The following is a 23,727-nucleotide window of genomic DNA, read 5'->3' on the forward strand; positions in this document are numbered from 1 at the left end:
TGCTATCCTGTGCAATGTGCTCTAGGTGACCCTGCTTGAGCAGGGGGGTTGGACTAGATGATCTCCAGAGGTCCCTTCCAACCTCAGTGATTCTGTGATTCTGTGATTCTGTGATCCTTAGACACAGGGGCCAGCACAGAATTATATATATTTTTTGAAGCTGCTCAAACTAGAGGAGCTATATACTGCAGCTCAGCTGGTGTGAAGGCAAGAGTAATTCTGCCCAAATCAAAACTTCTTGAAGATACGTAAGACAGAAGGCAAGCTCAACCAGGCCACCCAGATCAGCAGCAGTTTTGATTTACAATTACTTACGTTCGCTGTCTTCAGTGCTCACTAGAAGAGAAACGTTAGCTGTCTTTCTTAAATACCCGTGTGCTTTAAATCTTGCTAATGACACGAGCTTGGTTCTGCCTTGCCTCCAGCTTCTGTGTTACGTCTTCCCAAGAAGAATTTACTTTCTTCCAGCGTCACCTTGACTCTCTGGCTAATGAATTGAGAAAGTCAGTGCTCTGTCCGTGCCCCGCGGCTGCTCTTCTGGCCCCACAGAAGTGAGATTATCAACCACTTGCCTTCTGCTACGGCACGGTACGGCATCTATTTTCTACCGTAGGCAGTCGTCAGATGGAGAGGCAACCACAGTGGCAAGTAGGGATTGTATTTTTAACAAACCAAAATAAGGCTCAAGTGAAAAAGGGCTTGTTACGTRTACGTCACAGTGAAACAGCATCCTTACCTGGGAAACTGGTGTTTAGTTACAGCAGGAAAACGTAAATCTAAACTGCAGCTCAGAGAACGGCCTCTACTTCTGCTTCACATTTGGATTTCAAGTCACTCAGTTAACGGCATCAGATTTATAACMGGCCTCTGCGAGCCACCCACACAGGACAGCTTGCAGCAGGCTGCGCATCACCCGGCCCCGCTGCAAAGGAAGGTTTTCAAGCAGCTCACCTCCTGCACGGGATTTGGGGCTCCATTTTCGCGTCCGTGCCCAACCAGCTCATATCTAACATACTGCTGGCTAAACGTTGTGTAAATGCTTGGTAAGTATCGAGATACAATTGTTAAGCTGTTCTTCATTTTCTCTGGCAGTCTGTGGTTTTGCTCTCTACAGAAGTATTTCTTATAGTACAGGTTTGTCTGCAACTCTCTTTAGAAGCCTACTCCATGGGAAATCCCTTTTTGATGGAAATGGTTTCAGTAACGGCTTTCAAATTTCTCTACAAAGCAAACTCTGGAAARTACCTGAAGAGCTATAAAGCAAAACAAATTTTTTAGCATACTTTTCTGCGTATTTTTTAAGTAAACATCTCAGTTCTCCCAGTTTTCAAATATTAAATTCCAAAAAACTATCAATGCTAACTGGAGAAAAAACTGTGGAAAATATTGTATACGCTGCCTAAGACAAAATGCCCTTTTTCTAAATTTCCAAAAGATCTAAAAGGTTTTATGGTGGAAATTTCTTAGCGTTACTTCCTTGCACAGGACCACTCTTAGCACTTAAAATACAGTAATTTATATAACAAAGCACAGATGACAGCACTTATTCTCATATTTGCAACACTTGCAACTGGTCAAAGGAACTAATTCATCCAGCAAGAGTGAATGCCATTCATTGGCAATGACTCTTTCTTGCTGGATGAACAGCAAACTTGCTGTTCCTAACGTAGCTTTTTATCCTGAGGTGAGATCCATGAAGAGACTCCATCCTGAACATAGCTTAGGGTGATTACAGTCCGAGGAAGAAGCCCAATCCCTTATACCTCTGCATGAGAAGCAAGGGATATTAAGGAATTAAAAGGTTTCAGAGATTAAACAGCTGAACCTGCCACCATAATCACAATTTTGCATAAGTCTTTTCATTTGTGCAATACAATGTGGCTCATGAAATGAGAAAAGATTAGGCTAGGGGAGGAAAGCATAAGCTTTTGGCCAGCTCTAGAGCAGACCAGAGGAAAAAAAAAGGAAGAAAAAAAGAAAAAGAATGAAAGAAAGATTTTTTAAAGTAAAACAGGGCATATAAATTCTTTGTTCCTATACTCATTTGCATGGGAAAAGTGAGAGATGGTTCAAAACATCATCACTTTTCCATTTTAAAACCTGAAGCCTCTGTCCTAACAACACTGCACATCTAACTTAAACCTGGTAGAAGTTCCATCGGCCCAAACTACTTTGCTGATTACAGTTAGGTTAGTATACAACGGTGCAGAGTATCAGATTTCTAGGCTGATCAGCCAAAAGAAAGGATACCTACAGGAGGCCAACTAGCTTCTCGTATCAGTACATCAAATTTATAAGACAGGTTGAGAACGAAAAGAAAAGAAAACCCACAAGCTAAAATGCATTTCAACTGTAAGTGAAAAATGAACCTCAGGAAAATAAAATTGAATGACCTGTTTAAGACTGTTATTTGTTAAGGTGTAGATAAAGTTTGCATTTGATATTAGACAGAGACTTCAGGCCATGAATAATCAAGACAGAAATACAAAATAATCAGTGCCAGCTCTGGTTAATACCCTAGGCAATATAGGGCATTAGTGAAGGGTTTTCCAAGTTCTCAAATTACTTGCTGCTGGTAGGTATCTAGTATTTTTTTATCTTATTGGACATGCATGAAAAGTATATGGTCTATCATGGCTTTTATAAGGACTTTTTTCTCGGTGGCAAGAACTACAGGGTGAGGCTTGCAGGCCAAATCCTAGAGCGTGAGACCGCGATCGGCGTAAGTGCACAAAGATGTACAAAAAGTCCCTTGCGGTAGCAGTTTAGCCGTAATTATCTTTTTGTTCGGAAGGGGAGGGAGAAAGAAAGGCTCAGTTTATTTATCTGTGTGGTGGCACACCACTCACAGGGAAGTAATTTAAATGATTTTTATGTCAGCTTTGATCTACAGGACATACTCACTGCTGGCATGAGCACAATCATTTCAGCTGAGCTCTTCTTGCTTACAACCGCAATGAAAATGATACTAAAAAAACTGCGTCAGCCCTGTCTATGATATGGTCTTTTTTACACTACTGTACACATTAACAAAGTTTTGGAAGCCTGCAAAATGAGTCAGTGGATAGTATATCAAGTGTAATTACATAATAACTTTTAATAACTGCTTTGTTTTACAGGATTAGCTTTATACTACATTTATGCAAAGAACCGTATTTATTATTATAAGATAATTTTTTCAAGTTATATTTTCTACTTAGAATATTTATTTCTGATTCTCACGGGAGCTTTTTGTCCCGTGGAAAGTTCCCGTTTGGATTTATTGTTCTCTCTCCTTGATTTACTTGAGCTGGTTTTACTGTCTTGAGGCATAATGTTACTAAAGAATCTGTGACAGAATACCTGAGAGAACAACAAACTTGCTGTATTTTAGGATATCTTGAGAAGCGGGCGTTATAAATATAATCTTGTTACTCAAAATAGTTGAGAAATATTAAGGTTGTATTTTAATCCTTTTTGGAAATTTCCATTTTTCAATGCACATTTCTTGCATGGAGGGAGAAAGAATTTTAAAGATTTAATGTGTTTGCGAAATTTGGTAAAGAAGCATTAATGTTGTGGGCTACAAGCATCTCTGCTCAGGAAGAGACCACAAATTCTGTCCTTAAGTTGCTTTCTCATCTGGATTCTACTGGCAAAATGATAATAAAATCAGCTGCTTTCATGGAAGAATAATAATGGTTCTTTGTTTTTCCTAACTACTCTAAGTGAATGGAACCCTAAATTAGATGGGTCAAAGAAAGGAAAGCATCTCTGCCCAGAACTGCCATAATTAAACCCAGTTTGTATCAAAAACCATAATATTGAAAGCTAATAAATACAGCAAAAACAGCTGCTTGAGAAACTACCATTGGTCTTCACTTGGTGTGTGCAATTTCAGGGAGTTATGGCAAAATATTTGACACATTCTTCTATATTCAAGTTTCCATACTATTTGCATAAAGGTTTCTACACCAGTCCCAAATTTTCAGTCACTCCTGTGTCTTTGCCCTAAGACAAATTTCAGGGCAAAGGAGCAGGAACAAAGCAACACTCGTCACTCTTTGGCATCCATTAAAAAATAAAAAACAACAAAATCAGGAGGAGTGCTGCACCAAACAGCATGAGACAGCCTTCTCCTGTAGTACTCGAGTTTTAATGTGTTTTTGCGATGAGAACTGAGAGTTTAATTTGGGCTTTACTACAGTGCTGCATCATTAACTTCCAAACACCTCTAGAGCTTTTCCATTTCCCTACGTTTTAAAATCTTGAATTAGTCTGCTTTAGCCTGTAGTTCAGGTGCACTATTTACCTCAGTCTTACATAGCTGTTCTACCACTTTTTCCTTAGATAAAATGTCCTGAGATTTTTTTTTTTTCTTGAGTGCTTCAGATACGATCATCTGTACTAACCTCACTTGCGTCTCTGAAAACTAAYGGATAACAAAGGACTACGGGAAGATCCTGCTCAACAGCTACGTGAATAATACAGGTGGTTGGAGACCAACAATACTATTTTGTGATGTTTTGATTTTTTTTTCCCACTTTGGAGAAAATGTTAAACTTTAAAAAGCTTTCAAAACCCACAGTTTTACAAAAACGTCTAGTTTTTGCTGAGAAAGGTCAGGTTTTCAATTCACCTCCTCCTCAACCAGTGAGTTTACCGGGACCTCATAGAAGTTTTCAATGAGAAAGGTTGTCAAAACAGACGCAGCTCCATAAGATATTTAGCTTCCGATGAAATGGTATTTTCTACCGAGAAACTTTCTGAGCAGCCTCCGCGAATGCTAACAGCTCTGACAGATCTCTCTCACGTGGGAAGATTTAAGAGAGTGTATAAGTCATGTGTACATTCGCTTCAGTTACTCCTTGTTCTTGTCCGAACAAGATCTTCTGTACTCTCACCAGGTTTCTACACCAACACCCGTAAGGAAAGCTGGCTGTCAATGCCAAACTCGGATCAATAAAGAGCTGAAGTACCTGTAAGGGTGCCAGGAGTAAAGTTTCAATTCATCATTCTGAATTAATGCCCGCTTCGTTTCCAGGAAGTCCAGGAAGCTACGTGATGGACCTGTTTTGCGCTATTAAGCGGCCAAGAGAGAAATTAGCTTACTATCATTTGGATTATACACTTGCAAGAGGAATTAAGCAGGAGGAATACCACCACGATCTGATTCTGGGGACAAGTAAAGTGCAGCCCCCTTTTTGGTCTCTCTCTGCAGCAAGGTGGAAAACGAAAGAGGAGCATTGCTCCTGCCCTAAACTACCACCAGGAGCCCAAAAATTTGCTGCCTGTTTGGCCTGCCGCCTTCCTTTCCTACATTCCCGTTCATAATAGCCAAGCTATTATAATCCAGCTGTTTGKAATCGTGATGCGGCTTCCTAATAGCGCTGGTGATAACGCTGTTATTACTCGGTAATTTTTTCCCATTGTGAACACGGGAATGCAACGCTTGTTTGCCCGTTGCTTGATTGTGGCTCTGTCAACACGGAGCTCTCAGCCACCAACAACCAGGAAAGTATCTGATTAACTCCTTTTTTCTGCACYGTTCAGCGGATTCGAGGCTCTCCACGCTCCCGCTAGGCTGACGGGTAGGAGGTTTTGTCATTCCCACATTCAGTCTTCGGTAACAAAAGAGCTGCGGGAGCTCAGATGGGCGGCTGAGCGGCAGCACCGCTGCCGCCTTCTTCCAGCCGAGCACCTTCTGCACCTTGTCAGGCAAAACATAGGTTTCTGCTGCCTATAGGAACCGTGCTGAGATTATCACCGTGCATTTCTGTTCCACGGGGTGCCCGAGCTCGGTAATCTGAATTTTAGGAACTCCACTGTCATTTGTTATTGAGTAAGAATGAAAACTATCCACTAACATYAGAAACGTTTCATTTCTTTACATATTTAAAGCCTCGTTTCCTGAGGTCCCGTGTACTTCGGGAGTGGTGACAAGCATTCTTGGTTATTGGGGACGGCAGAAGGAATTTAAGTGGTACAGGCATCTCTTAGAGGCTCTCAGTGGATGGGGCCTAAAAACAGTACAAATAATGCAAACTGATTCCTTTCCCAATTGTCGAAATATAGAAATATTTGCAAAGAAATTGTTTGGTAGCAGATGAGAAATGCATTCAGAAGGTACTAAGACTCTTACCGTTTGAAGCTGCATACTTAGACAGGCAGAATATTATTACTTAAAACTATTTCCCTTCTTTTCCTGGTTTCATACCATCAAACCGATAAAGCAGTATGGAAAAGATGCCGGTCTGATACATTAATGATCGATGCGGGCATTTGCAGAATGCACAGAGATGGATTATTTTGGGTGAAGCATTTCGATGAACACTAAAGCTTCTATTAAAAGGGCTACACAAAAGGACCAAATCTGCACCCAGATTAGCTTTCAAGAACATGTACTCCCTGAGGAACAACTTTGCCCTGTAAGATTTTCTACCTAAAAATCTCAGGTCTCTGCTGTAACTAAGTAACTATATTTTAAGTGATGACATTCTTGCAGAGTGGTAGAAACAACAGTTCAGGAAAGCCTTTTTTTGCTTTTTGATAAAAAGGGCTGTGGAACTTCAGTGGATGTTTCTGTAAGGTTATATGCAATTATTAACAACTTCTGTTCAAGAGATTGACATTTATGAACATTCGATAAATAAATTATCCCAGTTCAGACTCACTCTAATAGGAATCTGAGCAGCAAGGCCCAGATATGTGCTGATAAAAAATAATACTTAAAATACAGAAAAAAACCTTCATGACTTGTAGCGCAAACCGAGCATTATGTGCAATTCTAAAATTGTCATGTTCATTTTTCTTACTTTATCTTACCAGAACTCAGCAAACTATATATAAATAGAAAAAGAGTTTTGGGACTGGCAACATTAGCACATCTGGAAGACAGTTTCCCATTGCTATTCCCATTAATCAAGGTAGGAAAAAAACCTAAAACAACAAAATCATTACTGTATCAGCAGAAAAAAAATACACAATGAAAGGCATTATTTATTTTAGCTTTATTATATGTTCACAAATATATTTAGAGCCTACCAAGATGTTAAACATACAATCAGCAGCTATCACTTCGTGTCTTGACAGGGCGGGGATTTTAGATCTCTTGTTTTTATAAAAGTTATAAAACTGATACAACCATCTAATAAATAGTTAATTTAAAAACACCTGTAGCACATGGAAGATTTGCAGATGGAACCGATCATTTGGTGTCTGAAACTTGTATCATTAAGTTTCAATATCTGATGAGGTGGGAGAAAATAGTTTGCATTCCTCACTCAAGGACAACTGTATGCCTATTAAGACCAGCGGCATTTCTTGACATTTGCAACATTGTCACTGAAATCAGAATCTAGCCATAAGCACTCATAGAAAACTCAGATAAGAAATAACTCCACTATAGTTTTCAGCCTATAAGGCAATAAATGTCTCCTCCAGAACAGCTTATAAATTCTAACTCCCACAAAAAAAAAACAACATTATCACCCTTGGTTGAGGGAAGATAATCAATTTTAACAGTAACCAAAGCAAGCATAAAGCTAGAATTTTTAAGGGTATACTCAGGTTGTGTATTTCAACTCAAGCATTTTTCTTTTAATACTTGAATTAACTACATAACTCTAAACACAATCCATTTTTCGTTAATGATTACTTCATGATAGTATGGGTATACAAATTCCCATCAGATCCCATCACTCACGTGCAAATGCACGACAGAGCAAAAATACTGCCTGTTGCGTACCCAGGACACAAAACCAGACTGTAGGAAAGAAAGACTTGGTGATTCAAAAGGTCTATACACACAGTTCTTTCCACTATGTTAAACCAAAAACAAAAGAACAGCCCAACCCCAAACCAGTGATTTCTCTTGTAAGCACGAGGCTTATCCAAAATCAGCAAGAGAACCTGCATTAACTCATCCATCGAGTCTGCAGTTGCAAACAGGGCATATCTCTAATCTAATAAAATGTATCAAGGGATAAACAAATACGTTTTGGCTCCTGATTTCTAGTCTATAAGGATTTTTTCCCTCGCTCGAGTGTTTTTATGTATTGCACAATCTTGTCGAGAACGCCCGGCATATGCAGAATCACAGGGAAGGGCGCTGGATGGGCACCGTTCAGTTCACCACTTCCCTTACAGCAAAGCAGCAATAACCACCCAAATGCAGGTCCTGGCAGATGGCTGCTTACCTCGTTCTTGCAGAGGAAATGAACCTCCGCAACCCTCTTGTGCAATTTACTGCAGTGCTTCGCAACTCTTACATTAGCTCATGAAATGCATTTTTAGTATCAAATACTAGCAAGAAAGATTAAGCTTTAAGCCATAAGCTTTTACTTTCTTCACAATGACCAGGGAAAGTAAGTAATTTCCATTCCTTTTGAAGTAGCTCTTCTTGGTTCAGTGATGAAGACCATTGTCTTCTTTCTAGAATAAATATTCAAAAAAAAGTCACAGAGAATTAGTGAACTCATAAATCCCCTAAGGACTTGAAAATTATCTGGGTAGCTCTTACTAAATTAATTATTGAACTTTCTCTAATTAAAAATTGTTCCTGAGAAATGTTTCCTAACAACACGAGGGAAGCTTGACCCGCCGGGTGAAAAACTGTGCCTGCACCTTCCGTGTTTGATTCCCCAAATGAAGTTAGACGAACACTAAAAAGACCTAACACAACAGAGTTGCAGTGGGATGAAATATATATAATACAAGGCTTTCTTATATTTATTGATCCTGGTGATTCCAAGCCAGATTTGTTTACCTCGTGGTTAAAAAGATATTTTTTTCTCCCCCTGCTCRTCCCGCAAATGATCCACACCTGCAGCAGGTTCTCAGCTTTCTCCCAGCCCTATTGCCCATTTTCTTGTCCCTAGCATGGTTCCTTGAGGAAAAGTTGGTGTTGCACGTGATTGGAATCAGCTATGCCACACAGCAGGCGTAAAGGGGGATGGAGCGGGAGACATGAGGCTAAATTTTTTCTTAAGCTCAGGCGGTGTGGCCCAACTCTCCAGCTTCGTAGCTGCAGTGAAGAACATCGGCTGCAGATGGTGCCGGACTCTGCAAATTATGAGGAACAAGAAGGTTCAGCTCTCACTGAAAACAGGAATCCACCCTCAAAATTAATGTTCAGCCTTAAACAAAATGAGAGCAGTGTGGCACTGGAAATGGTATCGATGCTTTCCTTAGGCACCACCATGATGATTTTTTTGCCATTAATGGCACAAGCGCAGCTGCAGCCATAGCAGTTGCACAGAGTTGAAGAAGGAAGAAAATGCGGAGTTGCTATTCTTTGAGAGCTGGTTTGACATCTAACCAACAGCCAGAATAAGAGAGTGGAGAGTTTCTCTCCTAAGCAACAGAGGAATTCATAGGAAAGATGGAGTTGATGTAACTAACGGGAGAAGAGATTCAGGTACATTTTGTTTGGCTAGACGGATGCTACGGTGAGCTGACACTGGGAAATCAAGAGAAAAAGGTGACAGCTGAAAGACGGTGAGTGGGTAGCAATGACAAGTCAGCGCTTTGAAACACTACAAAGAAAGCCACAGCCTGCCTGCGTCCGGAGAGGAAAGGTGGTTGACACAACATTGCGCTGCTTATTTAGGGAGGACTGATGTGTACAGTTGGCTTTGCTACCTGTATACTTATTGGAGAAAAGAGTAAAAATACAGATAAAAGACTTAACAGACACCAGTACCTTCTCTGTAGTAGCCACACCAGACACATTAATTCAGGTTGAAAGGAAACTTATTGAGATCTCCAAATCGCTACCATACAGAAACATTTATTCAGGAGCAATTTACATGGAGATTGCTTCCAGTTATCCCATATTCAATCGGTTCGGGCTACTAGGTGTCCAAGTGCAGGTGTATAACTGATTCCTAATTGACAAAAATGCATTTTGTTGGTTTAGCCATGCAATTATTCCCTCTAATATACTACAAAGGGTGTCTAAGTGCAGAGCAGAAAATCCATCATGCTAAAGAATGGCATTCCTTCCTCAGTTCAAGGGGAATTACAGGCTTTCTAGATGTCTAAGACTGACATCTTTCAGGCTATTAATAGTAACACAATATATACTATTGGATGCAAGAAGACGATAAAGTAGCCAAATAAATGCAAAAAAAATTAGTAAGCACCGTGTCTGTTTTCTAAGTTGAATTTCCCTGATATAACTTTGCAATGTAATTTCTCCTAAAGGAAGGCTCTAAAAGTCATAAAAAAGTGCTGTGATTTTATTCCTGAGCAACACAGCTAGTGCTAAGACTCAGCAGCAACTCATTTAGAGCGGTAGCCTGGCCTCTCTGTACCTACAGTGAATGGAAACCTGAGGCAGCAGTGGCTTCAATGTATTGTATAAATCATTCTTTTGGTTTATTATCTGTATCTTCAAGAGAAAAAGATTGGAACTGTTCACATCAGAAACCCCATCTTTTATATTATAATCCATTTAGTCTCCCTTGGGGAGAAACTGTAGTTTGTGAACCTGTTTGCCAAGTCTTCTAAAGAGAGGAGGCACAGTTACAATTTAGATACTCATGAGCAATGTCCCGACTGAATAAATCACAATTTAGGTTTATTACCCATATCATCTAGAGAAAACCTTTGTGAATCAATACTGTTTTACAAGAGCGTTATCGGCACAAAGGTAAGCTTCCTATCCCATTTAGCTGATAAGACCTTTTTTTCTCCAAAGGTAGTGTTTATTTCCTTTCTATAGATTTTTTTCATCCAAAAATATGCAACAGAAAAATATCAGTAATCATATTTTTCTGCAAATCCTCTATGTATATATGCAAGTAGATGTGTTCATTAACAATTCAGATGAGAAAATATAGTATGAGTCCTCTGTCTCCGATATGATATTACTAAAAACAATTTAGCTAGTGGAGGAGAAGGGATCATAACTGAGTTAAGCGTCTGCACCTGTGTTTCGATGGTGCAAATCTTCCCTTGAATTATTTCCTTCTAAGACACACTGTCAGACTTTATCACACTGAATGTCAAATTAACCGTGGCAGATTGTGGCTTCCCTAGAAGACTGGTTACTAGCGAGCAGCAATCGCTGCTTTTGTGAGGAGCGGCTGTTTGTTGAACACTTTTGTTCTGAGGTGTCTGGGTTAAAAAAAATTAAAATAAAAAATGTGCATATTAAAAAAATATCAGCCTTACCAGAGAATGCATATTTTCTAAAAGTCTTCCTCCTCTTCTAAGAAAGATATGAGGAAAAGGTACGGGTTTCTTAACAATTCAGATGAAAAAATACAGTATGAGTCTTTCTCACAGAACTGAAAGGAAAACATGCATTTTCTGTCTTCCACGAAATTTCCAAAACTTGCCATTGAGGCAATTTGTTGCTTTAACCATTGATATTTCATTTTCAACTCTTTTAAGCACTGGGTTTCATGTTTATAAAATATTATAAACAAGGATATATACTACATAGTCTTTCATGATTGCTCAGTAAGTAGCAAGATACTAAAAATGACATATAATACTACAACACTATTGAAATGAATGAGTTAGCTTGTGGCATATTTAATACAATATTTTATTTCAAATAAACCTAAACRTAGAAAGATGCTCCTACCAGTGCAGCAGCAGCTTTTTTTTGATAAAAATATATTCTGACTCATTAAATCAGAGTATGCCATTAAGTATGGCATACTCATAGCATGCACCATTACTATTTTATCACATAATGTAAAAAGTCATTAAATTATAGAATACTAAGAAAATACCTTATTTTAAACCGTGACTTGTTCATAGCTATCGAACCGTGATAGTTTCATTCTGGGGAAAGCTATTTTAGCAAGCTTTCATCCCGTCCCGAAGAATTTATTCTCCAGTGGGAAGCTGGATGAAAAACAAGCCTCACACCTTGCAGAGCAGCCTCTATACGCTCCATTTTTAAAATATCCTGACGTACATAAGAATACATTCATAATTTCGAGGCTTCTTGATAAGCAGAGAACCTTTCAGTTTTATTAAATCGTGTACTTCTACGTTAGCGAGACCTCCACGCATTAGGCCTTAGGCTTGATTGAAAATACTTCAAAGTCGATAGGAGCCGTTTCATTGCCGTTAAGTGGGACTGGAGCAGCGAGTGGGAAAATCCTGGCTCGCTGCAATCAGTGCATCCGGAATTCAATACAGCCAGTTTTGCTTGTGGTATTTCCAGACCTTGAAGTATGTTTCACTTACCAAATTTCAAGCTGCGCGTGCTGAAAAGATGAAGTCACCGGGTGTCTGTATTCATTTCCCTGCGTTCCAGGAACATATTTTAACTCTCATATTGTTCTCCCATTCTTCACGGCTTAATTGCTGCACTGATGCATGGCTGGCGCGTACTTTTTCCGTGATGGGATTTGATGATGGAAAGGTTTCGAATACTTTGAAAAATTGTTCTTTCTCTTTATAATTAATGTCCTATGATTTATGAGTAACTTGGGGAAAAAATGTATAAATAAAGACGACAGCATTTTATGGAAACTTCCCACTAATGCCTTTTCTGTTTTGGAACATTGATAGGGATATAGAAAGAATGATGGATGCTGCAAAACAGGTAGCAGAAGTTTGCTGTAAATTTTAAAGAAGATGTGCACATGTTAAGAAGATTGGTATCACTAAACTAAATTATCTGCAATATATATTTATTAACTTATTTAGCAGACTCAATGTAAAACTATCTTTATGAGGAAGGAAACAACCTGGAAAAATTGCTTAATTAATTGGAAAAAATGTTTTAAGTTCCCCAGAAAAAAATATTGGGTTTTTTTACTTTTTTTTTTTTTAATTATTCTTTGGACTTTGATGTATGCACAGACTCATCACATTTAGAAACAATGAAATTATAAAACAAAAGAAGATGGACCAGTTCTTCCTGCTTGTAGCTTAAAAATCTCTCCTGAGAAACATGTAAAAAAAAAAATTTAATATACTTTGCTTTCACCTGAGTCACTCTCCTGCCTCCCAGTTCACTTTTCTGCCTCAGTTAATTAATGCTTGCAATATTTCATCTCATTCTTCTTTTCCCAAAGAATCCAAAATGCTCTCCTCAGAAAAACAACGAAATCAGAATTCCTTTCACTGCTATGAACGGCACACTTGAGGGAGCGATTTTTCAAAGTGTGCGTGTCATAACCACAACTTATTTTAAAGGCTCAGAATTTAAAGACACAAATGAACAGAGAGATACCATACACTTGGCTTTTTTCTCAAGCATCAAATTTAAAGGGAGGAACTACATTTACTATGAATGCAAATTAAGTATATAAATACTAGAGTGCATTTTCAGAATAGTCCTCTCTTCTTTGCCTTTTTTTTTTTAATCCAATACACAAAGTACGGATGAAATGTATCAAATCCATTCTTTGATATTATAGTGTGGTATATAACTTCCTAAAGTCAGAGAAATGATGAAGAGGCCGTAAATATAAGTGGTGAAAAGCAATCATTTCCGGGCTCGAATGTGCATGTAGTATTTCAGGAACACAACTGAGGAAAACTCATGGCAGTCATCGAGATGGTTAGTATTCATTTCAACCAGTGCGGAAACCTCTCTGAAAGAGTACTAGTCTTTGGTTTGAGGATAACTTATATTAATCTAATAACGGTATGTAAATTCTAACTTTACCATATATTTGTTTAGTAAAGTTTTTTTCTGGTTTATTTAAAGCAAAGAGTGGTTTTTATCTCAAAATTTTCACTAAAAAAAGAATGCATGAATTTAAAGCAAACATAAACCAAATATTCTTATTTCAGCTACAGAACAAGTGGTTGATTATTACAGTGAATGAAGATTTGGTTTCCTTTTGCTCTGTGTTTTGTCTTGAGATCGTTGAGAAAGGTGCGTGCTATAGGAACCACCAGGACAAGCATTAGGATTGATTGCTTTGTGTAAGTGGGTAGAAGGCGTCCCATCATTTTAACCTGAGTCACCATGTGACCAGCATACAACTAGGAACGGCATGTTATTTATTGACTAACACAACTCAGCACGGTGGGCAGACCCACAGAGCAGATTTTTCTTGTCGCTGGCAAGGAAGGAACATTTTAACTGTAGACTGGAAGACTCCTGATTTTATTCCCAGCACTGCTTCGAACAAATGTTCTGCAGAGCCAGCTCTTTCACCGAAATATAGACACATTAGGTATTTTGCGCCACGTGATGGAGCAGAACCACTCCCTGCATAAGTTCAGAGGAGGAATATGAATGTTATGTCGACTAACTGTGCTGCAGCAATTAGCGACAGGCCTGATCTCCTCCACGGTTGCAACACCTTTACACAACTCCAAAGTTACTGCGGCCAACTGTTTGAAGCAACRTCCCACAGCTTATGCAATGGAAACACACAGATTTACTTCAGAAGCATTTGGGCTTGGGCATCAAAAAGAGAGACTCTCTAGAGCTGGACTTCAGAAGGATTTAAATCRTCAGCTGATAAGCATTAGCCTCAAAACTCTGCTTAGCTGTAGGTTAGTTCTGGCAAAACCATAAGCTTTGACTTTAGACTTCCCAGAAAATTGAACCTCTGGATATGCCAAGCATACCCATATTTTGATAAGACTAAGAAATTTAGAGTTCAGTTCATGATAAGACAAATTAGACAAACTGGAAGCCAAAAATTAGCCACTTCTATGTTCAAGCCTACCACCTGATTCTCTCCAACAGCATTAAAATTAGTGGACATCACTTGCCCTAACTGTGCAAATGCTTCAAAAGGCATAAGAGGTTTTAGATTTCCCTTGAGGTTACAGGTGCAGGTTAGGTATATTTTCTATTTAAGACAGAGCTTCCATTTAATGGTCTTGTCAGTTGAATGATCATTACTTTTGCTCTTGTCAGTTGAATGATCATTACATTTGCTAGGAACAATGCTGTTGGTTGCTGTTACAATATTTAATATTTGTACAAAATAAAATTATTTAGAATTTATTCAAAATCATCTACAAAGAAAGTTATTCAAAATGCTAGGAAGTTTCTGAAGTTAAGCACCTAAGGATTACATTCCTGATTTCATATTCTTGTGCAGAAGAGGAACTTGAACATACCTGGCTTTGTATTATTTTAATTCCTGTCTCTCTCATTGTGGTAGCAGTCTTCGCCTTTTATCAAAATTAGGATTTCTACCAGAAAAGTGCTGAACAAACTCTATATCAAATTTCTCTTGAAGAAAAATATACATATACGGAATAGCTATACATTCTCTTGCCTGAAGGACTGTTCAACAGTGATAGCGCTTTCTTTAATATGTATGGACAAGTACATCTTTTAATGCAGCACCAGGAAAACATTGATCTCCCACAGTAAACAAAATTCAATGCAGTCTTCATTGAACAGAATACTTATAAACTAAGATACTAACACAGTAGAAAGTCTCTGACTCTATTAGACTGCTTTTTAAAAGAAGGGAGCAAATCATCAATGATAGCTGCAATAAGAGTCATTTCCAGGTTTCATCAATTGAGAACAATATATCTGTATTATCACTGGCATCAGTATTACTCTTCTGCCTTAATTTATTGTCTCCCCCCTTCAGGACTTTGAAAAAATGCATGGATTCTATCACAATCTCAGCATCTTACTGACATGCTTATACTTTGACTTCACAATACTTCTCTGAAGGAAGGAAGCATTTTCCCCATTTCAGGTGTCCAAGTCCCAAAGGAGCTCCACCCAAGAAGATGTACCTGAGTTAGGAATTCAGCCTGGTCTCCTAGAATATGCACACTTCCATATCAGCTCAGTACTCAGATTCGAGTTTGAATATAGCCTCCCATGTCCTCCTGCTTATTTTTGCCTTGAGCATCATCTGAATCATAACCGATTCAAGAGACGTGTTAGGCAAGGAGCTGCGGGCCCAGGGGACAAGTGCTGAAATCCATACCTCATTCTTCCAGGCAGCCGGAGGGTAATGAACCAAGCCGACAGCTAATAACGGCAGAGRTGGAGGGAACTGGCCATTCTTTACAAATGCCTACTTTCTCTTACTAACATAATCCGCTCACTTCCTTTGGAAATAAAAAGCAAATATTAAGTTGAATTTACTACAACAAACAAAGCCAAAGATGCCAAAGTAACATACCAGCAACTGGCTGGGAGACCAGAGAAATGCAGAAACTCTACAGAAAACTCGCCTTTATTTGAAAGCAATTGTTTATCACTACTCCAACAAACCTGATCAGCACATGGATGCTTTTATTAATGCAGCTCATACCAGTTCCCTGGACAAAAATTGGTCAACTAGCAAAGAGACACTCTTTTTTTCAGTCATACTCTTTACTCACGCTCATATTTTCTAGCAGAGACGCACTTGGCAGGGGAATGATTCTTCAGGCTCTTATTTGACAGTTAGGCTAGCAAAACCTTTAAGCACAGCTCAAGCCAGAAAAGCACTGGAGGATTTTCCCTGACCCGTGAGTAATTGAAAAGAAGGTTAATAATCCTTCCTGAGTTAAATTCAGCAGAGAACAACAATTTAATATTTTTAGTGGAATAGCTAAAGGAGTGATTGAATGTTTTTATACTAGCTGAGGATCTTTAAAATAGCCAGCTGAATGCTTAGTAAAATTTAACACCAGCAGGTCACTGCCTTTAAAAGAACTCTTCACATGTGATGGTGCAAATTGAAATTCTCTCGCAGCCTAATCCTACGGTTCTCATTCAGACAAAGCTCCAATTGACTTAAAAGGCAAGTAAGATAGACCCTTACCCCTGTGTTTAGTAGAAGGAGCAATATTTTTCAAGGCTTGTTAGAGCAGCTCCCAGCTCCTCATGCAATATACTCTGACATATGTTATTTCAATGTGTTTTTTCCAATTGCACTCTAACCCCTCTGCCAGCCATGAAAACGTGAAAAATGACTTTGTGCAATTGAAGTGACAAATACAGATCCACAGGATCAGCCTTCAGCAAGAGTCAATGATCATAAATTCCATGTTTCCATTGTTTCCTTGAAAAATTTATGGCGTAGTTTGGCTTACTTTTTAAATGACTGCTGAATATACATCATCGGCAAAAGGATTCCGCAAGTCTGTAAGCAACAACACTTTTTTTTTTTAGATCCTGACATCTGTCCCAGTGGAAAGGTTTGCAGCTTCAGGGAAAATGGTTGGGCAGCAATTCGTTATTTTATTTAGGATCTCTATTGCATTTTTATTGTGTTTGTGTTATTTACGCTTTCTTCTATAACATGCAGAAACGTGCTTGTAGAAGCAGCAGCTACCAGACTAAAATCATGTTGTGCAAGACAGCGTACAAGACTAAAAGAAAATGGTCCGTATCATATAATCGTTACAGTCTAAAGATAAAATAAGAAGCAAAAAGAGAATACATATAAAAATAGGATGGAGAAGATTTTCCTGCAGTGCGAAGACTAAAAAAAAACCCAGGAATACTCATGGATTTAAGTTCATTTCCCATGTCTGCCATAATCATATTCATAATCATAATCAATCTGAATCAAATCACCCAGCCCCTTCATGCTTCAGTTCTCCATCTATAAGACAGGAATAACGGTCCCAACTGTAGATTTACTGTTGGAGGAAAAGAAGCTCTAGGGGTTTTCATCTTCCTTACTTATCCTTTTCTTCTTTTCCTCTGCAGCAACACTGGAAACTCACATATTCCCTTTGACTCCTCTAACATCACACATGAGACATGGGAAAGCTGACACGAATTTGCAAGATCCTCAAAACCAGAAAGCATGTGCTTCTCCCCGCCAGTAGGTCTGCCATAGAGAGGGATATCACCGTGACCACGAGCGAGTGGAAGAATGATGCTTGGCCTCTCACCGACTGCAGGCTGGCTGTAGGTCGCGGTCATTTCTCACCACTTAACTCATCATCTGCAACTAAGGGTTTTGYCCTCTGCCTGCTGCCTTGCCGCGGGTCTATTAGGCCTTATAGGTGTAAAAATACACAATTCTTTATATCGTCCTATCATCATCATCCTCATTCTTACCCAATTTCTTCCCCAGCCATTTGTTTTGATCTCTCCTTGTAATCCTCAGCATCAGTCACTTCATGCTTCTGTGAACTACCAATATCTTCTGCCTGGTGCACTCTGCTTCGCATTCATATGTATGCTACCTTGGTCACGGATGGGAAAGCAAATTGATTGAATTCTCTTTGAACAGATCAGAAGCTTAAGTCCTATAATATTTTCTAAGCTTACCAGGACACTCAAACTAGTTCCCTCTTCCAATAGTGCGGTACTCTAGTTCATGCTTATCCTTTGTTCCTGATTCAAAAAGTGATTGATTACCTTGAGGAGGGCTTCTTCAGTAATAATTTCCTTTGATTTGAAACACAGCCAGTCATGACCTTGGCTTTATGTGCATTTGCTTTCAGATTAAAAGCAAAAATTCACTGAATAGTTATTTTAACAAATCACAGAAACCCATTCGAAATTCGCATTTTGTGGAGGTGTTTTCCATTAGAGTTATTCCCATAGAATCTATTATCCAGGATGGAATTAATGGGATTATAGAAAAAGCTAGCTAAGAGTCATATGAAAAAAAGTCATCTTGATAATTTAAGACAGGGCTTTTTTTAATGATATCAATGCCAGGTCTTCACTGTGGCAGGGAGCTGCGCTGGTCATGAGGGAAAAGACTCATGTCACTGAACTTCACTGATCACAGCTGCAAAAAATACAGTAAAATGGAGGAAAGCGTAGTTAGATTTACTGAAAAACAAATAATTATACTGTAGGTAAAGGACAGGATGTAGGTTGGAAGAAACTATCATTTGATTAGTTGGGAAAGCAGGGAGTCAATCAACTAACCAGCCATGCAGAAATACAGCCAGTGAGCAGCTAACTCAAAAACGGTGTTTGGAATTGGAAATAGCATTTTGAAAGCATTTTGTGGAACCGGTATCTATCTGGTATATCTTTCATAATTTGCATTACTTATTTACAGACTGGATTAGTTGGAAAGGGGTACAAGCATTCAATCTCTACTGTTTGCAGCTTGAGTCCTGCTTAACTTGAGATCTTATGCTGTCTCATTTCTGATGAACCTGTTTTCCATAATTTTATGTTAGATTTGAAAATGCATAAGAAAATAGTTTAGGTTTCTTAAAGCTGTGCACAGTTGACTGGGTTATAATGAAATTATGCAATAAAGACCATGTAGTTTTCCTAGGGGGTTATGAAAGTACTAATTCTACTTTTTCCATACACTAAAACATTGGAATTCTTCTACTTGTTAGGCTCTACAAAGAACAGACAGCCACACAGAAATTGTACTTCTGCATACTTATAAACATGTCAGTTCTTCACATTCAGAAAATTATGCTGAAAATTTGTTCACAAAGTACTTCCACCAAGATGCTGTGATCTTCCGTGTGAAATGAAGCCATTGAAAATAACACAGAAATCTAAGGTTTTACACCTGAAGTTGGCTGATACAGAGAAATGCCTGAAAGCCAATCTTAAACACTGTAAACCTTTATTCCTGGAAATGCATAAGCAAGAGCTCCTCTTAACTAGCTAGGGCCTCTGCTGTACCAAGAAAGTGATTAAAATTGTTCAAGGATGACAAAGATGCTGTGTGAGCATGGAAACAGGGTGTGAAAAATAAACTACTCTGTTGTTCCGGTATGCAGGCCATCTGCACAAAAGTTGGGAAATTGTGTGCTTAATTCAAGCAAAGTAGAGGAAGCAAGGCTAAAGTAAAATGATTTGCCTGAGTCAGTAAGATAAAAACAATATGTCACCGGTATGAACTGGATCATTGTAAGGGAGTTCTGGGGTGCAAAATCTTGCAAGGTCACCTGTACCCAGGCAAACCCTAACTGTATTATCTCACAAGGCTGAGACTGCCTAAGTAACATCAGAAAGACCAAATGTGGGTAAAGATGGAGCAGAATTAGGACCAATGGGGGAAAAGTAAGTAGGGGATGGTTGTTTATTTGGAAGGAATTTGGGCATAGAAAGGGAGGTAGAAGAACAGCAAAACAGTGAAAACAAGACAAATGGAGAATAAAATACAGAATCAGTAAAGAACAGAGGAGGACAGGATCTTGGGGTGGTAGGAGCGTAGACACCTACAGACAGTAGTGACACTGCTGCCCTTGGACAACTTGCCAGGCTCTCCATCAGGTCTATGTTGGACACTTGGTGTGGGAGAGCAAAGAGGGATAGATCGGCACCCTAGTACCAAGTGCTGTGGGAAGGGAAGGGTGATAGAACTGGAGTTCAATAGCAGTTGTGCGTTACTCATCTGATTTGAGAGATAATTAATAGTTTGTATCATAGTTTGTGTGTAATAGTGTGCAAAATTCATAATTAGTAATTTTAAATTAGTAGTAGTGGTGTGTTTACTAGTTAAGTTGGTTATTTATTAATTGATTCATTAGCTTCTTAGTAATGTGTTTCTTACTCAATAAAAATTTTAGTCTCTTAAATAACTTATGTGTCTCATGCATGCAATCTAAAGGGGCAGAGTTGGACCTATATAGTAACAAAACGTGAAGAATTTTTATTGAAAAATGAGATGAGAAATTTGTAAAAGTCTACACTTTAAAAATGGTAAGGGTGCCCCTCAATATTTATCGATAGTCTCAGTCCATTCTACATTATATTCTTTGTGCATTCATGTATCTTCTGAGTTCTATCCTCAACAAATATATTAAAAGCTTGGGTTTTTCTTTCTTCTACCCATAAAAAACAATCATAAGATAATGAATATTACACAAATGGTAACAATAATAAAACAGACTTTCTACTGTGACCTGTCAGGGCTCTTTATAAAGCATTTAAAATTTTTTTTAAAGCTTGGACAGATTCAGTTGTATTTCTCTCTCAAAAGCAATGACAAAATAAAATATATTGCTTAAATCTTGCTTGTGATTTATATGAGCCAGTAGAATACAGAAATATTGTTGTTCAGAAATGAGCAGACAGAGAAGTCATCATCCAGGTAGCTGGTGAGCGTTGCTATTGCTGAGGGCTCTGAAATTTTGTTGAACTTACTTCATTTGAAAAAAGAGAAGGGATATTACAAGGAGAGAAGAATCAGTGGAGAGGCAGGAGAAAATAACTCTCCGAGACAGCAGCAAAAAAGCAAAGATCACACCAATGAAATACTGAAATTAATTTACAAGTAAGAAGAAGAGATATCAAAAAAGTCTGTGCAAATAAAATTATTCAGAAACTGCAGAAACTAGAAAACATTTTCCCTTATGCTTGCTCTGAAGACATATTTTGTCAAGATCTGCCCCAGAAATGAGTTGCCAGATCAAGGCTACAGATCATAAATTAGTAGGGCTTGATGCTTATTCAACTTCAAGAACTAGTACCAGAAAAACCTACTGGTTGGCCATAATTATTTTACTTGAGGATCTTGTTTAAATGTGTGAAGCTAAGTATGTGCTTAGATGCTTTCCATAACACTGCCATTCCACTTAAGATCTTAAGATTGTATAGCCACATGTGAACACCTTTATCGGTCACTTTTGACATAGGGACACGCTAATCTTCCAGAGACATATCAGCTACATTTACACCAAAAAATTAAACAGTGTTCAGAAATGTTTTCTGACACGTGAACTTGATCATTGATGCTGTTAAACTGGAAGAAAGCTCTTCTCACCACCATGGTATAGGCCTAATAGCAGTAGCCCAAAGAAGTCCTGAGCATTGCTGGAGCATTAGCATGGAAAAGGGACCATTCCCAATAGCCAGTTAAGGTAAAACCAGCTAATTTTACAGTATAGGATTTCTAATACCATGAACATGGACAAGGCCAGAAAATGGTCCCTTGTGTTTCTAATATACTACTGTAAATTATTTTTCAAATGTTTACCCAAATAGCCAAACAATTCCAAATATTTTCAAATGCATTATTTCTGATATGCTGAATTCTATTAAATCAGTTCAACTAATCTTGTTCTTTTATTTCTTTCTCCATTAGAGCTCAATCTGTCCTTGAGGTTGCATGTGTCATCTCATTTGAATCAGTGACGACCATCAATGTAATTGGATTTACTCACATCTACTTTTCCGAAAAGGAGCCCTCAATTCACTGGAACATCTCACGATCTACACCCAACACTTCCAGGCATCTTCATTTGCAGTACAGTAAGGGCTCCTCTAATTCCAGCTGTAGCRAGCTTGTGGATTTCCTTACAATTCAATTCAGCAGGCATACACGGATGAAAAACTGAAGTTATTAGTCATATTATAAGACAGTCGTGATCTGTAGAGGAAAAGGTTCTTGATTTAATTTAAATATGCTGTTATATATGTGGTATGACTCAAAAAAATCCTCTGATGAAGTTATTTCTGTGAATTAGAATAATTCCACAAAATGGATTTGAAGAGGACGTTTTGAGACTCGATGTTCATATAGATCTGTAAGATCCCAGGAATTGTTTCTGTAAGACACTTGCCTAGGATTTTTTCTTGCTAGCACTACATCTTTGGGCTCAACTCAGCAAGATGATCAAACTTGCCTAACTTTAAGCATACTACTAGTACCATTGATGACAATGTTTGCTTGCCAAATCAGATATTCTGGGCAAGAGAACAGAACTCTCTGTAGGTTTTAGCCATATAAGCTCTACAGAATGACCCAAAACCTGGTTATACTGACCAAAGAAACCACAAGATGTTAAACCCAGTGTTCAAGGAAGCTGCATTCTGTCCATTCCAAGCCTACAGAGAGGCTGAGGAATCTTGCAAGGTCAGCACATATGAGATAAAGCAGAAGAGGATCACAGGTGTCCTAGATATTTGCTTGATGCCACCTACCCAGCATAAGTACAATCCTTTCCTTTTCTCACAGCCTGTAAGTCTCAAACTATGCACAAGGATATAAAAATTGGAAGAGCTTAGCAGGTTTGATATTTTATCCTCTCTCCTTTTTCCCAGCACACTTGTGTACAGCAACAGTTGAAAAACCTTAGCCTGCTGATAATTTGGGGGTGTGGGAGGATTGCAATATGTTGGTGTAATATAACTGAGAAAAAACTGGTTACCTCATTGTCTTGTTTTAAACACAAAAGGAGGCAAAGAGAAACTGATATATGGCACATATTGCCCCTGCCATATGCGCACTTCTCACACGAGCATTGCCATTATCAGTGTCTTTGCTCCTGCACTTGCTTCTGTGATAACAATGCAGAAAGAAGGAGGAAGTGCCAATATTGCTGTAGCAATCACTCTTGCTCTTTTTAATTTATGAAGGAAAAGTGAACTATCGGGAGCTTTTGATGTTTTAATTCTTTTCTTGCTTGTAGGTTTGGGTTTTTTTCGGCTGCTTCCAAATTAAGTTTTTGATGCTATTCTGAAAATTCTCATTTTATTCTCATCTCAGAAATAGTAGTTTAATAAATTATACTATTTTACCATGTTGTTCCCTGTGTCTAAGAAACTTTGTTCTGAATTCATTAGAGCAGCCAGTGAAGGGTAACAGTAAAGAAACAGGACAAGTGACTTTAAAATCAAGTCAAGAAACAGAGGTCTATTTTACATATCTGGAAAGAGGGGATAGAGAAGAAAGCACAGACTTCATAAAAACAAGAATGACTTTTTGTGTTACTTGGCACTACTCTTAAGCATGTTATAAACTAAAAATACTTATGCCTGTATAACTCACATGCTTGTTTTAATGGGTCACTAATGCCTATCACTTCCAAATGATGCATAACAAGACATTTGTCTTTGCCATCAGGTGTTTTAATACAAAAAGGCAAACACCACACTGAATTTGAAAACTAAATGTTAAGGGA

The sequence above is a fragment of the Apteryx rowi genome, unplaced genomic scaffold, assembly GCF_003343035.1.
Source record: "Apteryx rowi isolate R43461 unplaced genomic scaffold, aptRow1 scaffold_306, whole genome shotgun sequence".
Classification (NCBI taxonomy): Eukaryota; Metazoa; Chordata; class Aves; order Apterygiformes; family Apterygidae; genus Apteryx; species Apteryx rowi.